Source organism: Marmota marmota, unplaced genomic scaffold, assembly GCF_001458135.2.
Source record: "Marmota marmota marmota unplaced genomic scaffold, marMar, whole genome shotgun sequence".
Lineage (NCBI taxonomy): Eukaryota > Metazoa > Chordata > Mammalia > Rodentia > Sciuridae > Marmota > Marmota marmota.
This window is the reverse complement of record NW_025999914.1, coordinates 386881-395338: the sequence shown is the minus strand read 5'-3', so window position 1 is coordinate 395338 and position 8458 is coordinate 386881.

Genomic DNA, 8458 nt, shown 5'->3' with positions numbered 1-8458 from the left:
TATATATATATATATATATTTTTTTTTTTTTTTCTTTTCATTTTCTAGCCGTTCATCTGTTAATGAACACTAGACTGGTTCCAGTTTGGCTATTGTAAATTGTTTTGCTATAAACATGGGTATGCATGTATCCCTATAATATAATTACTTTAATACAAATATAGCTGGGTCATATGGTGGTTTTATGCTTAGACTTTTGAGGAAACTCCAAACTGATTTCCATAGTGGCTGTACTAATTTACAATCCTTTTATATCAACAGTGTAAAAGTGTTCCTTGTCTTCTGCATCCTCTCTAGCACTTATTATTGTTTGTATTCTTGATGACTACCATTCTAACCAGAGTGAAATGAAATCTCCAGTGTAGTTTTGGTTTGCATTTCCATAATTGTTAATGAAAATTGAACATTTTTTTTCATGTATTTGTTGGTAATCTGGGTTTCTTTTGAAAAGTGTTTGTTCAGCTCATTTACCCACTTATTAATTGGATTATTTGATCTTCTTTGGCATTAAGTTTTTTGAGTTCCTTTTATATTTTGGATATTAATTCTTTGTTAGAAGAGTAGTTACCAAAGATTTTCTCCCATTCTGCAGGTTCTCTCTTTACATTCTTAATTGTTTCCTTTGCTATGCAGAAGCTTTTAAATTTGATATCAGCCCACTTATTAACTCTTGGCATTTTTTCCTGAGCTTTAGGGGTTCTTTTGAGGAAGTCATTGTTTGTGCCTATATGTTGGAGTGTTGACCCTACATTTCCTTCTAGGAGTTGCATCAAAGACCTAAGTCTTTGATCAATTTTGAGTTGATCTTTGTGCAGGATGAGAGATAAGGGTCTCATCTCAAGTTTCTACATATAGATAACCAGTTTTCCCAGCACCATTTGTTAAAAAGGTTCTCTTTTCTCCAATGTATGTTTTTGGCACCTTTGTCAAGGATCAGATAACAATATCTGAATGGGTTTGCCTCTGTGTCTTCTATTGTGTAACATTGGTTTGTGTGTTTTTATGCCGATATCATGTAACTTTTGTTATTATAGCTCTGTAGTGTAGTTTGAAATCAGGTGTTCTGATGCCTTCAGCATGGATTTTTTGACTTAGAATTGCTGTGTCTTTTATTCTTCCAAATGAATTTTAGCACTGTTCTTTCTAGTTCTGCAAAGATTGTTATTGGTATTTTGAAGGGGGGCGGGCTTTGCATTGAATCTGTATATTGCTTTTGATAGTATGGCTATTTAGACAATATTAATTCTGCCTATTCATGAATTGTACCATGACCTTTTTCACTTAATGTGGGTACAAGTGTATGGAGTACTGCATACATGGCATAGGTTAAGGGTGTCTGAGTGGAAGGCCACTCCCCTCGTGCTAGGCACATGAATGGCAGACTGCTTACCCCATAGGCACAGCCCTGGGTGTGAGGTCATATGTTGCAGTCCCTGTGCTTGCTCCACAGCCCACTCCTCGAATGGTCATGGCAAGGACAGTTGGCAAGAAATTGTATTGGTGACTGCCTGTAATCTGTTTAGCTACTGCCTGAGTATATATACATGGTAACTGCGCAATGAAATCAGACCTGCTTCTTGCTTGGTTTCCGGAGGTCTCGATTAGTGACTTCTCAGCCATACTTTCCTCTACCTTGTTTTGTGTTTTGTGGACCTCCTCACTGGATGAAAGAGAGCCCACACAACAATATATCTTTGCAAGCTTAATTTTCTAACATATGTGTACTCTGTTTCTGAAAGGATATATGCTGTTTAAAAACAATAATAACTGGTGGGAAGGGTAATTGATGACAAATCTTTGTTGTATATCTTTTTATACTTTTAAAATCATGAGATTGTGGTATTTATTTAAAAATAAAAATTGCAAAATAAATGAATCAAATGAAGAAATGTGCTATTCACTTTCCCCTCTGAATATGAGCCAGGAGGAAGTCACAAGTATAAACCACCACAATAGTGACATTCTTCTTTTCCATTCTGAGGAAGAAATCTTTCTTCTTAACAGGGAATATTGTATAGAATTCCCTTTTTTTTAAGAGAGAGATAGAATTATTTATTTTCAGTTTTTTGGTGGACACAACATCTTTGTTTGTATGTGGTGCTGAGGATCGAACCCCGGCCGCACTCATGCAGGCGAGCGCGCTACCGCTTGAGCCACATCCCCAGCCCTAGAATTCCCTTTTTAGTTCTGAAACACATTCATTCTTGTCAAAATAGGTATCTGTAGACAATAATGATTGCTTTAAAAGTTAGCATAGAGCCAGGCTTTGTGGCTGTGCCTATTGTTCCAGCTACTTGGAAGGTTGAGGCAGATGCCTTGAGCTCAGCGTGGGAAACATCCTGGGAAACAGCCTGGGAAAATCAAGGTTTCAGAAATAAATAGTAAAAAATTAACATAAAAGATAATAGATAAAAGTTGCAGTAGAGATAAGATTGGCCTAAAAATGCCTTAAGTAACTCATAAGGTTCGGGACACATAAATTTGTGTATATAACTCTATAGATAATTTTATCTATAAATTGGTTAGTTCCTTTAAATTGGTTAGGCAATGCTTTCCTGTGGTCCTCAATTTATTCTTCAGTTCTTTCTTTGATAAGGAATCCCTGCTAAGAAAGTTTGTGAGGTAATAAAATTTTGAACAAATAATTCAACTACCAAATTAGGTTCTTAGTCAGAATAAGAACTTCTGAGGAATCAAGAGAACAGGAGGATTAGAGAAAATTGCTCAACTTGGACTCATTGTTTGTCATTTTTCCCTCCATGCAGGGCTCCCCAATGTATTAATACATTTAATAGCCCTTTCCCTAGCTTAATCTTTATAACCATTGACTGAGTCACATGTCAAAAAGTACATTTCAGAACTACTGCAAAATTTTAAAGTGGGAAGTTATTGGCAAATACCAGATAATGTTTACTGGTGCCTGACACATTGTTAGATGCAGGTCAATTCTGGTTAAGCGACAGTAGCCCACTGCCCTGCGTGACCCTTACCTAGCTGCTCACTACTGCATTCAGGGCGATTCCCCTGCCCCTGACCAGAACTTCTCTTAGATTCCTGTTTTCTGAAAAAGAAACTTACTGTGTAGTTTCATTTATTTGCTTCTACAATAAGCTGGATAGCCAAGAGGCGCCTCTCTCTCCCTTTCTCTTGTTACTTTCCTCAGATTTGGCATTGATCCGTTTGATAAATCAGCCACAAGCGACTCCCAGTTTTGAAAAGAAGTGGTGAAGAACTATAAGCACATTGGTGGGGCTGCTCGGGCATTGGTCAGGACAGTGGGAAAAGACAGTCTTGTACCTAAGGCAAGATAGGCTTGGACTGACTGCTACCTACTGTGAAGGGAGGGATGGGGAAGTCTTGGTCGTGGCTCTTTTCCAAGCCTCACCAGTCATTCCAACTTCCATTTGGGAGATCGAACTGACTAGCCCTTAACTTCCAGTGATGACGCCCTCAGTGATGTAAAGACCCCTGCAGAACCTCTTCCACTCTTGAGAGTTTGAGTGATTTTTGAATTTAGTGCAGAATTTTGGAGAGGAAATTTTTCTATCAAAGTGTTAGTGCTTTTTACTCTTCCTATGAAATGCCTTAGTTCTGTTCTTAGCTTTGTTGGGAAGGGCTTTTTTCTCTCACCTGTGATTTCTTTTGTTCCATTTTTTTTTGTCTGTTTGGTTTTGGTTTGATGTTGGGCATTGAGTCCAGGACCTTGGGCATGCTAAGTACAATCTCTACCACAAAGATATACTCCTAGACTTACCCCCTGTTTCTTCACTGAACCTAAAGGTCGGTCTCTCTCTCTCTTTCTCCCCCCGTCCCCCTCTCCCTCTTTCCCTTTCTCTTTCTCATGGGTGTGGATCCACACCCACCCATAAGAAAAACTTCATCCACAGAAATGAATAAAATCATCTTTATTATTGCTTTGAGTGGGCACATATGTTGCAGTTTTTATTAAACATTGAGTCATTCACTACCCCTCACACTTGCTCTTCAGAGATTCAAGGATAACCTCATTTCATACTAGTAACTTCAGAACCAGTCCTCAGGGGAAGCTTTGGCCAGGTGTGGGGATTTCTGCTATTAATTAAATAAGAGTTTCATTGAAGTTTAGACCATTGTCTCTCTGCAGGACAGGAAATATATATGTCTTGGTTATAATATTACATCAGTGCTTGAATAAGCAAATAATAACTATTGTTAAAAGTATTAATGAAGCAGGCTAGATTTCATACAAAATCTAACTATCAGAATCAAGGGTAAAGAATGTTTTCAATGAATTAAATTTCTTGATCAATAATCCTGGTTTTTAAAGAAAAAAATATAAAGTTGTGTTGAAAATTAAATGAATTAATAGCAATTAAATGTTTAGAAAATTGTCTAGTAAATAGTAAGTACTACATAAGTCATTTGATATTATTGTAGTAGCTTTCATTACTATGCTAAGACAATAAACAATAAACTACTATTTGATTACCTGCAATTATATCCAACAAGAAAAGCCCAGGAGGTAAAAACACATTTACTCACAAGAGAATATCAAATGTTAATGAATGTTTCTGAAGATTCTTCACTTTACTTATACCTAAAGATATTTAAAGCCTTATATCATCTGTCTATTCATACTACTACTTTAGATGTCTGAAATACTGTTCATACAAGTTTAACCAGGTTGTCAGACAATTGCATAAGGCCTACTAAAATTTACAACATTCAGGGTTTGGGATATAGTTCAGTGGTAGAGTGCTTGCCTGTAATGTGAGAGGCACTGAGTTCAAACCCCAGCATTGAAAAAAAATTATAAAGTTCATTCCTTTCTTCCCTTCCCTAAACTGAATAGTTAATCTAGTTGCAAATGCTAGATAAATACCTACACTAATGTGAAACACACAAACAATGGAGCAACTACTTTTAATAGTTGAACATTAAAAATTATTCCAAATTCACCAAAATGGAATAGTTAAATAATGAATGATTAAAAAAATTAGGATGTAATATTTAATAAAATAATACTGATTTCTATATAATAATTTGCAAATATTTTTCTACTTTAAAAAAATAAAGTTGCAGAATAATATACATAGTATTTTTTTTTTTTAGATATTAGACTGTGAAAGTTTAGATATTTACTATCAATGAGGGCCATTTAACTTTAGCCTAAATCCCGTAAAGGTTTTAAACTAAGAGTGTTCATGTTATCTTCAAAGGAGTATTATATATGTCTATGTATATATTAATCATACAACCACTGTGTATTTTTTTAAGTTAAATTAAGGGTTTTCAATATAGCTCAGCATTTTCAAATCTAATTTGTATTTCTAATTTTTTTTATATATTGAGAAAGAAGATGGTAATTGGTAATGTATCTTTTGCATCTTCTGGAAGGCTCTGATCAATATAAACAAAACAAAATTTCCTGAATGATCTATAACAATTGTTAACATCTGGTATCTCTAGGAATGAGACTACAAAACTTTTAAACTTTCTACATTAAATGTCTTTTTCAAGATTTTACTTTTTTCCTTTATCACAAATATGTATTACCCAATAGTTAAATTTTTGAAAACAGAGATGAATTTGAACAAATTATTTAAAAGCAGAACAGGGAACATAGCTAAATGCTGCTCAGAAATGAGTAAGATATGAAGAGATGAACACTAGATTTAACAAAAACCGCTTTTATGTATGACATAATGTAGTTTCTTTTTAACATCTTATGGTTCTAATTGGCAGACATTATCTATAAGCAGTATGATTCCACAAAGGGTTTCAGGACAGTGGAAAACATTTTTTTTTTTTTAAATTGTGATGTTAATGGCTATAATTGCTGTTTTCTCCTGACTCAAGCTGAGTAAACATCTGGACATTCTTCTACCAAAGTTAATCTTGTTTCTTAATTTTCATGAAACTATAGGGGATCAGGACTATATTTCCCCACATTTTCTCAGTTCATATATGGTTTATGTTACAGATCTCCCTATTCCACAGGGAGAGCATTTGATTTCAAGGAAAAAATACTTGATTTACTTGATTACAAACCCCTCTGAATCAGATTCTGAGTAGGAGTCTCACTTGATACTCTGCATCTGTCCCCTTCCTTATCATCTGCTTATGTACCCAATATATAGGAGCAGGGAAAGCTTTGATTCTGATGCCATTCAGATAATCTCCTTGTCCTCTGTATCTTTCCAGTTTTTCTCTTATTTTCTACACAAACAGATGCAGCTAAATCCCTGAGTGGTCTGGGGGATTTACTGCTCAAATTTTGACTGTCTTTGTTCAGATCATTTAAAATAGTTGAAAAAAACATGAAAAAGTGAAGCAAATCTACCAGGAAACACATTTTCACTTTGAAGATGATAAATTCACACCATCTGCACATCCATTCTTTCAACAGTTATATGACAAATGTCCAGGTACTGCATTATAAACAGTGTATACTGTCTGGTAGGAAAGACAGACTTGAAATAAAAAGGCATACAAATACATCATCACTAATTTTATTAAGGGATATGAAAAATGCACAAAATGTTATTAGGAACCTGAGAGAAGAGTAGGATATTGGGTGGAGAAATGTGAAGCAAAGGGTATTCTAGGCAGAGTGAAATGTGTGTGAAGTTTGCAAAGCAGGAGGAGCAGGGAAAGCTAGAAAATTATCAGAATGTCTATGTAACCTGAACTGGACTAGAGAGGTTGACCAAATCTTACAGGAATTAAATACCATATATAGGATTTAAAATACTACCCAAATTGTAGTGGGATCTTATTGAAACTTTATAAATAGGTAAGAATATGATCTTTTTAATATTTTTTTTCTTGTCAAACTTTTTAATGACATGGGAAATGATAAAAATTGAAGATATGAAAAGCATTCTTAAGTAAACAATAAAGCACATGGTAAATTCAGAAGAAAAAATAAAAACACATAACCACAGACTATTAAACCAGGAAAGCAAAATGTTACACATTTGCAAATGCTTCTGGTACACTCACATGAAGCTTCATTCAAGTTAATAAACAAAATATAAACTAACCTTCTTAAAGTCAAACTTTGTGTTATACAATTTTAGAAAGAATATGTACTGGGTATGTAAATTGTCTACATGTTACAAAACATTTTATATCTAAACTTATTTGTTCATACTTAATGGAAGACAAAACAAAACTTACATTTTAAGCCTCTTCTCTCTCTCTCTTTTTTTTTTTTTTTTGTGGTGCTGGGGATTGAATCCAGGGTCTTGTGCATGCAAAGCAAGCATTTTACCAACTGAGCTATATTCTCAGCCCAAATTTAAGCTTCTTGATTTGAGAACAACCATGGATTTGGTAGTTCTGTTAAATTCCAACATCATAATAACCAAATGTGCTATTAAAAGATAGTTATTCCAGTTTTTGTTAAAAAGAACTTCTTCCAAATTTGTAATATTTTGGCATAAAAGGAATTACAACTTCTTTGTTCATAAATTATGGTGCTTAGTTTTTACTGTTAACACAATAACTAGTGCAAGAGGGAATACTCCTATAGAAAAAACCTCTGTCTTTTCAGTAGTTTCAAATGAAATTATATAATATTTCTCTGGAAATAGTGGTCACACCACACATTTGGCAGTTGCTTCTATTTAAACTTCAACTCTATCCTATAACATCCATCAAAGGCTTCAAAAATTGATTTTGGCAGTACACTGTTATAGTTAAAGCTTCATCCCAGGGTTTCATAAACTGACTTCCAGACCACTCATGTATAATCGAATCAAGCCTTTATTGAAGCACACCGGTGGTGGCTGACCAGAACATAAAGCTGTTCCCCTGATCAGCCCTGAACAATTGCAAGGGCACTCCTTATAAGTCTGAAAACTGCAAAAGGGATGTTCAGGGGGTCTAGCCAATGCAAGCAAGCCAGGTTACAGAAGTGGGACAGTGCAGTCAAGCGGAGGGAAGCCTAACCAATCACAGTTAGCCCAGTCACCCCAGTTACAGAAACAGAGCCCCGTTACCCTAGTTACCCCATTAGGTAGTTTTGTGTTCTTAAAGATTTCTATAGCAAAAGGAAAAGAACATCTTGCCCCAGTCATGACTCTTCTATTTGGCATGGTTGTTTTACAGGATGAAGTCATAAAACAAAATGGAGTCACATTTGCTCCTACTATCACACATATGGAGATCACGATGTGAATAGGGACTGCCTAATGGCTATGAGGTCTTTTGTAAAAAGAAGTTTTCTCTGTGTGTATGTATGTTTTAAGTAGGAAACACGCAATGAAATAGTTTATCCACAATTATAAAACATATCTTCCTAATTAAATCTCAATTGTATAAGCATTATACATCAAATATCTAGAACTTAAATGGATTCTAAATTTATGTAAGAAGAAATCTTTTCCTACCTTTTATCATTATCCACAGAGGGCAGAGTTTTAGTTGTATGTCTTCTTCTGGACACAGAAGGAAAGGGATCTTTGTCTCTTTT